The sequence below is a fragment of the Setaria italica genome, chromosome IV (assembly GCF_000263155.2).
Source record: "Setaria italica strain Yugu1 chromosome IV, Setaria_italica_v2.0, whole genome shotgun sequence".
NCBI classification, from domain to species: domain Eukaryota; kingdom Viridiplantae; phylum Streptophyta; class Magnoliopsida; order Poales; family Poaceae; genus Setaria; species Setaria italica.
Genome location: NC_028453.1, coordinates 14,738,836 through 14,747,501, shown reverse-complemented (window position 1 = coordinate 14,747,501; position 8,666 = coordinate 14,738,836).

Sequence of the window (8,666 nt, the reverse complement as noted above, 5' to 3'; positions counted from 1 at the left end):
TTCTGCTAGCTTGCTCTCAACAAAGACTTAAGACACATTGAACCTTTCAAGTCCTGGCCTGTGTTTGGAACATGTCTCTAAAGCGCCACGATCATATCGTGCGCCTCATGGTTTGTTCGAACTGCATTGCAGCTCGGGTTCCATGCAAGCAAGCATAAGGCAGCTTACTTCAAGGTTAGCATCACATGCTTTCTTGTAAGCATTCTTAGCAGCAGCGGGTGCATCCTCAGCAGGTTCTTCTGGTAGTGGGTTGTCTAGAACATCTTCCTTTTTCTCAGCCCTGAGAACAATTCTCAGGTTGCGGATCCAATCCGAGTAGTTTGTTCCATTCAACTTGTCCTTCTCAAGGACCGAACGCAAAGCAAACGATGTGGTGGTGTTGCTAGGTGCCATTTAATCTACAACAAAAGTAATGCAAAATACACTAAGACAAACGTATCCATGATAGAGCAAATTACATTAAACTATTTTAACAGAATCTACTCCCACTAAAATCAATATCCCTCTATTGAAACATAGTGATTCAGGATCCACAACTAACAAGTCTACTAGTGAGCTTTAGCATCACCGCTAGCAAACGAGGTAGATCGGTAAGCAACTTTTGCTAATCATATCACATATGACTCCTGTTGTTGGGTGACATCTCTATGTCTCGGCGCCCAACCTTTATGCCCCAAGGTCCTTAACCGTTAAGATGACCTCGTTAAGCAAACCAACCCTTATGCGTGTAAGTGTCCGACACAAACCCATCTAGTCAAGGAAAACTAGTGGCACCCTAATTTCATAGACCCACCACTAATTGTACAAGACATGGGACGGTGCAAGTTTTAGTTGGGAGGGCATACTAACTTAAAATTTGCGAGGGATCGTTCTACTTCTAACATCACAGCATGCAGAAAGTAAAACATAAACAGAATAGCATTCACACAGCTTGTGACACAGTATGGCCCGTTTTCATATGGTGATCTCCATCTCCATAGAACCTGTTCACCATGGTGATCTCCATCTCCATGTTCCATGTGCGCCATCCTCCTGGTGATGAGTCCTCCAAGAACTAGAGCATGCTATTACGCCTAATAGCTAGTAAAGAATCTAGTAATGAAGATTACATAGTTGCTTGGATCATCACAGATTGGTACGCAGACCATTAAATACAATAAAGTGACAACACATATGGCTCCTGCCGTGTTGCCGTACGCGCGACACGCAGGTCACGAATTAGTTACACACATGCATCACATACACAAGGGGGCCATACTGATCACAAGATACATCCTGCAAAAGAGAGTTAGGCGTCCTAACGTTCCAAACTTCGGAGGCCCGAAACTCCATCTTCCAAGCCGAATTTGGCAAAACTAATTTCGCCGAAAACGGCAAAGCCGTTGAAATTCACGTGTAACTTTTTCTGTAGATCAATTTTCGTATAGAAATCGCCCCGATCCGAGATCATACCGAAAAGTTACGGCTGATTTACCGAAGCATGCACATACGGCAAAATCCCGACCCCGGCAGTAGATCCCATCTACCATTGCACATCTAATGCGCCTGGCGTATGACTCTGGATCTCGATTCGACCAATCATATTGATCTTCCCTCACTGCAACTGGATTTACGTGTATCACTTAACTCCGATGGCGGAAACCGACCGGTAGGAGTATGTCGTTACACTACCATTGCAGCAAGGGCACGAAACCAGGACATAGATCAAACAGAAAACTCGCATATCTCCATATGCACACATCCCGAATCCAAAACTAAGCAGCTAAGGCTCTTGATACCACTGTTGGGATACGAGGTAGGCTACGCTAGCGCAAATCAAAATTTCTACCGCGTATAACCAGGAAGAACTGCCGTATAAGGATCACGGGATTACCACTCGACGCACTACTGGTGCGGAAGATGTAGATATGCGTCGGTGCAGTGAAGACGATCACGTAGTCGTACGTAGTCGAACAACGTAGTCGTACGTAGTCGATCACGTCCAGCGGCTCCTCAGCAGCTCGTCCACGTGCACAGCAAGATCGCCTCCGGTGCCGCGGCTCGTCGTCGGCTCGTCGTGGCGTCGGCGGCTCGTCGATGGCTCGTCCAAGTGCTGCAGGCGCAACACCTCCAAGGTATCCACACGTGCAGGGAGGAAGCGTCGCAAGCCGGATTGCTAGATCCGCGAGTTGCAACAGGCGAGGGCGTGGGAGGCGCGGCAAGTGTGTTCAGCCAAAAGGTGTGAACCCTAGGGCGCCCCCACCCCTCTATTTATAGAGGTTCCTGATGGGCCTCTGGATCCGAGGCCCATTAGCACTCCTAAACCTAATCCAACTCGGATCAGATCCGAATTGGGCTTCCAGCCCCTTAAGTGTGTGACCCTATGGGTTCGGATACGTATAGACATGGCCCGAGTACTCCTACTCGGCCCAATAGTCGGTAGCGGCCTCTAGCAAGACGTGCCAACTCCTATACGCATACGAAGATCATATCAGACGAACCATCACAACATAATATACATGCTATTCCCTTTGCCTCACGATATTTGGTCTAGCTTCAAGCTGACCGCTCTTTCTCGATCCTGTGATTCGGAATCCCTTTGTAGGTTAACTCTTAACCGTACGTAGCATGGCCATGCATTTTCGGATCCGATCACTCGAGGGGCCCAGAGATATCACTCTCAATCAGAGAGGGGCAAATCCCATCTTGATTGACCATGTCTCATAGCATGCTTCTTGACAAACCCGAAAGCTACCTTTATAACTACCCTGTTACGGCGTAGCGTTTGATAGCCCCTAAGTAGGTCGATCCACATCTAGAATACATGCGACAATCTCAGGTCTAAGGACAAAGCGTATATGTTGTTTAAAGAGAGAACTACTTCTCGTGTTGGGTCAGTCCTAACACATGTCTCCACATGTGTCCACATTATTAGTTCAACATCTCCATGTCCATGACTTGTGAAACATAGTCATCAACTAATACATGTGCTAGTCTAATATTCATGTGTGTCCTCACATGAACTCCGACTAGGGATAACTTTAGAATAACCATACAAGTAAAGAGTTGCACATACAATTCACATAATTGCAAATCAATTCAAGTAGCCTTCAATGGATATTCAATGAACACAACATACAAATCATGGATACAAATGGAATATCATCATCTCTATGATTGCCTCTAGGGCATACCTCCAACACATACTGCTCCAGAAACTGGGCAGTCCGCCGATGCTCCTCGCTAATTTCCTTCTCCAGGAGCTCAACATGATGCGCAGCCTCGCTTTGCTCTCGCAGAAGTTGGACATTTTGGCAAGATTTCTCAAATAGATCCTGAGTATAGAAAAATTAGTACTCTCAACGGAAAACTAGTCACTCAAATCAAGCAACAAGAGTACAAGAGCTGAACTCACCTTAGTATATGCCATGATACGCTGGTTCATCTCCAAGATGGAGGATATGGCCTGCGGCTCCAACAGGGGGCTCTCAAAAGCCTTGATTTCCCTCCGCAGCGATAGATGCTCAGCTGCTGAATTAGTCTTTGCACCGGGCACCAAGTCTAGTTCCCGACTAAACGACGGCCCTGCCTCCGACGATGTTCCTGCAGCTGCCGCAACAGATCCAAGGGCGCGCATGACCTCGGAGGCTCCAGTACTCGCAGAGTTGAGAGGAACGGCATCCAAGACGTATGTCGCAGATGGGTCTTCAACAGATACGGGCTCAGGCAGCGGTCCGGGGGCAGTAGTCTGGGGAGCTGCCGATGCTACGTCCTGGAGAGAACCGATCACATCCTGCAACAATGCGGCCGCCAATGACATAGCGTCTTTCCTCACCACCGGAGCTATGTTCTCCTCCGATTCGATGACATGTGTGGGGGTTGGGTTCGCAGTTGAGTGGCTTTCGTCATCAACTGCTAGGCCTATGCCTACTGCACCAAGGTCAACACTCAAAGATGACCTACACACAGCAAAGCATCAGAACCAGAGAGCAACTACTCGATACAAATTCAGTACTCAATCACAGTGCCAGGGTACTCACCTGGTCGACCGACGAGGCACTAGGGGAGCTTTCCTTACCAAGCGCATTGGCAAGGTACTAGGAATTGGCATACTTGATGGGGTAGCTAGCGGAGCTCCAGGGTTGTCACCAATACCCGCAGTAATAACTTGGGTAGCGGCAGCCACGCACTTACCACTGGTGTCCACGCATTCTCTGCCTCTGGAAATTTTGGACAGAGTAGCATCAGACACAGCCTCTGGCGTCTTAACTGCTTCACTCATGTCCGTCTCCGTTGAACTAGCTACACCACCAGCAGTCACCGCTGCCTCCATGGTCACACATGGAGTAGTTGTCTCCGAAGCCACGATCACATTACCAGCAGCCATATCCACCGCAACAGCTCCGTCGAAGGTTACTATTTCAGCAACTTCGCCATCATTATTAGTAGCCGTCTCCATGGCATCAACAATCTCATCAGCAGCTGCCTCTACAGTCTTGACTACTTCACTAGTAGTCTGCAGAAGAAAGAACTTAATAATAAGTAGTCAAAACTACATACAACAAATACAAGAGTACTCGCACCTCAACACCTTGCCCTTCCACAAAAGTTATTACTAGCGGGGGCGCATCATGAATGCGAAGATCATGCCTAGTGCGCCTTTTGGGCACAACAGTTCACTGCTTCTTTGGCGGCGATGCCAAATCAGCATTTACGTCATTGATAGCACGGTGTCTCAACGCGACAGAAGATGACTTGTCTTGCTCCGACGTGCGTGGCTGCAATACAAAGTCACCTTCATCGTCAGAATTAGAGCTATCAATGGGATCAGACTCTTCATCCTCCCCCTCCTCCCCTTCCTTTTTCTGAGGAAACCCCAGGCAATTGGAGTGAATACACTGGCATTGCGTTCTTTGCGACATCCGCACCGGGAGGAGGAGGAGGAGGCAAATAATACACGAGTATATTTGCCTGCACAAGAAGAAACAAGTTAGAAAAGAACAGATCAAAACAATAGAAGTACTCGAAGTAGAACACTGACAAATACTTACTTCATTCGGCTTTTTTTGGATGTCGAACTCTTCAACCGCTCCAGGTTCGCCCTCAAGTTCTTTGAACGTCCGGCGCAGTCGGGCTCCAACCTCTTCATCAGAGATATCATCAGGCAACATCTGTGAGGGATCATCGAGCCCCAAGTACTCGTATGCAGGAGTCTGCCGAAACTGCAATGGCTGCATCCGTGTTTTCAGAAAGCTAGCATCTACGACTACTCCTGTCAAACCATGCTTCTTCAATGCAGCAATCTTGGTCAACAGATTGGGTACTTGAATACTTTCAGCAGTTGTTGGTTCATCAAGCTACCGGCTGCTGTACTTTGGATGATGTCCAGTAATCTTTGGCAGAGACGGCCTGTGATCTTCATTATAAAACCACTTCTCCTTCCAACTGCCATGAGATTCCATCAGCTCATACTCCAAATACAGATCCGAGTACTACTCACGGATCTAGAAGCCGGCACCTCCAATAACCTGCATATTCTCCCGATTAGGCTACGGCTTCAGACAAAAAATATTACGGAAAAGGCCAAAATGGGGTAGAATCCCGAGAAACGATTCGCACAAGTGAATAAAGATGGAGATATGCAAGATGCTGTTGGAATTGAGATGGATGAGTTGCAATGAATAGTACTCCAAGAGGCCCAGGTAGAAGTCAGAAGTCGGAATAGCAAGCCCACGCTCCACAAACCGAGCAAATATTACCGTTTCATTGGGGTGCACTTGAAAAACCTAAGCATTGCCATAAGAGGACCTTCAACCCACGACTGCCTGCTCCAGTAGCAGCTTGGCATCCACCAGCTCTTAGCTTTCCGCATCCTTCATGGTGGATCGCTTCCAGGCCATCGCCTAATTGGGCGGCGCAGTCTGGTTGGTCTCCCCACACTTCGGTGCTGGCAGTTCGGGCTCCTTCCCCTTCTTGGAAGTTCCCCTCTGGGAACCCTCCTTGGGTGCCTTCTTGGCATCCTCCTTGGACCCCTTCTTCGGACCTTTGAGTTTCCTCCCCATCTTGATTATTGCCTTGGTCTTTACTCACATGCACTCGGGGGCTTCGAGGAGGCATCGCAGACGACGGAAGGCACGGCTGCACTAGCGGTTTAAGATGAGATCGCGGAGGCGCTAAGAGCTAGGGTTTTTTCAGGCAAGACAAATGATAGATGTAAAATGGCAGCGTAAAGGGAAGGAGTAACTCCCATGTAACTTTTATAACCACGATGGAGTCTCTAGGATAACGGCAAGATGTTTTCGCTAATTAGCAGCAATTACGGCCTTATCCATGCAAGACAGGTTTTTTTCCAAACCAGCAGCTGAAAGGTCATGGTAACAGATTAAAAGACCCTTATACCTCCCAAAACTAGTCAGGTAATGGCTCGGGGGCTGCGTATACCATGCCCGTTGGATAAAATTTCTTTTTCTTCAAAGATCAAGATGAAGATGGAACAAATGCAGATTGACCCTCTGCCTAATTGTTCGATTCAACCTAAGGCTCGTGGGCTACTCCACATGGAGTGTGCATCGCACTCCCATATAAAGGTTTGAAGACAGACTTCTCAGAAACAACATCAGATGAGGCTAGAGTACCTTCCAGCCGCATGACAGCACTCAAATACTCAAAGACTTGGCCACAACCAAAGTACTCAAAGAGCACCAGAAACTAAGTCGAGCAACATCTGCAGAAGTACCCGAGGCTGTTACATTTGACTACAAAGTACTCAGGGGCTTGTCGGGCATACATCCATGGGCCCACCAGAAGGTTTGTACAAATCCATACGAGAGAAGTACACCGAGATATATCAGGACATGGAGATTACGGTACAGGGTGGTGTGGTCTACATGAACTACCAGGACACTAGTCTAGACAAGGAAACTACTCTTCCGAATTAGAGTAGAACTCTGTAGTCATATCCGACTAGTACTCTTGTAAAACAACTACCCTGTAACCCTGCTCCCCAGAAATATAAGGGCGAGCAGGGACCCCCTCCAGACAAGTTCAATCCAATACAAGCGAACAATACACAGGATGTAGGGTATTACGCGATCTAGTAACTCAAACCTATTTAAATCGCGTGCCTACGTACACCATCGAGCTCCTGATTTGGCGACACCCACCAACCAAAAACTCTACCTCGGGTACTCCCTTGGTAGGTGAATAAAAAAAGGTTAAAACACCGACAGCAGGGGCCAGGCCGATCGGCCTAGACACCCTCAGGCCGATCGGCTTGGGTGGTTCCTCCCTCCCCTAGACCCTCTGAATTTTGGCATGGATAATCCTCAGGACGAATAAAATAATTTTCTGATGAAAATTGAAGATTCTAGTACTTACCTTAGTAGTTTATCTTTCTTTCTCTTTCATGCTCAAGGATGAGCATTGCCTAAGCATGGGGGAGGAGTCATCGCATTATGTTTGACTACTACTGAGTAAAGTACTATGTCGCAAGAAGTTCTGAGGAGCAAAAAGAAAAAAAATAAGGAAAAAGAAAAAAAGAAGAAAGAAAACAAAAAGGAATGAAAAAGAAAAAATAATGGAGAAAAGGAATAAAATGTTCCTCAATTCTTTGAGCCTCATTAAAGTTCCTAATGCTCTTAAGGTTACGAATTGATCCATACTCATTCTCCAACCATGTGCAATCCGATTACAAGAACTTCATTTGTGTCTCGCAATCACCCTTTGCCCTTGCACATGTCCACTATGTAAATGTGTGTGTTTCATCCCTCTCCCTCTCCAAAATTTATTTTCCATGGTCTTTTTGACAAGTCTCAGCAATCCCAATAGATTTCTCTTAGTTTGACAATATTTCAGATATAATGTTTTGCTAGGATTATTTCTACCTACCAAGCTTCACATAAGCCTTCCACTTTCATATATAAGTAGAATAGGTGCATTGTATTTATTTTATCGTGGCATGTTCTTTATTGCTACTCTATCTTCCATGATGAAAATAGCCGGTCACAACTTGAACTTTAAATGCTAAATACTTGAGAGAGCAATGTGTCTTATTATGTATAACAAAGTGCAGGGATAACATCAAAGGGCAATACTGATTTCCTGATTAAGTAAGTATTTTGGACTTACTCCAGAACGAGCAAGGTTTAAGCATGGGGAGATTGTTGACGCTCATTATCTACAAACATTTAGTGCCATTTGAATAGTATTTTCATGCATATTCTTATACTAACCCACCACTTGACACCTGAAATAACCCCATATTCACATATGTGTTGTGTTTTGAACCATATTGCAAAATCATAGGAAATACGACATAAATGAAGGGTTTTTCTACAAGTTGGATTTGGACCTGTACTTTGGATAACACAAGAAGTCTACACGAGAAAGACAAGGATAAGTGGAGACCAAAAGAGGGTAGGCCAATCGGCCAAGGACCCATAGGCCGATCGGCCTGAACCAATTCACCATCCAAATGTAGCCATACTGAATGAACCATCATTCTAGATGACTTAAAGGTGAAGTATATGGTAATTTGGCAAGTCAATCTCATGGTCAATCTAAGGGAAACCAAAGATTGGAAGGTCATAAGGCCCGTAGAACTAACAAAACTTGCACAAAGCCTATCTCCCTCATCAAGAATATGATTGGGGTGAATTTGGTGTCTAAATTGCATGGCTCAAAAGGAT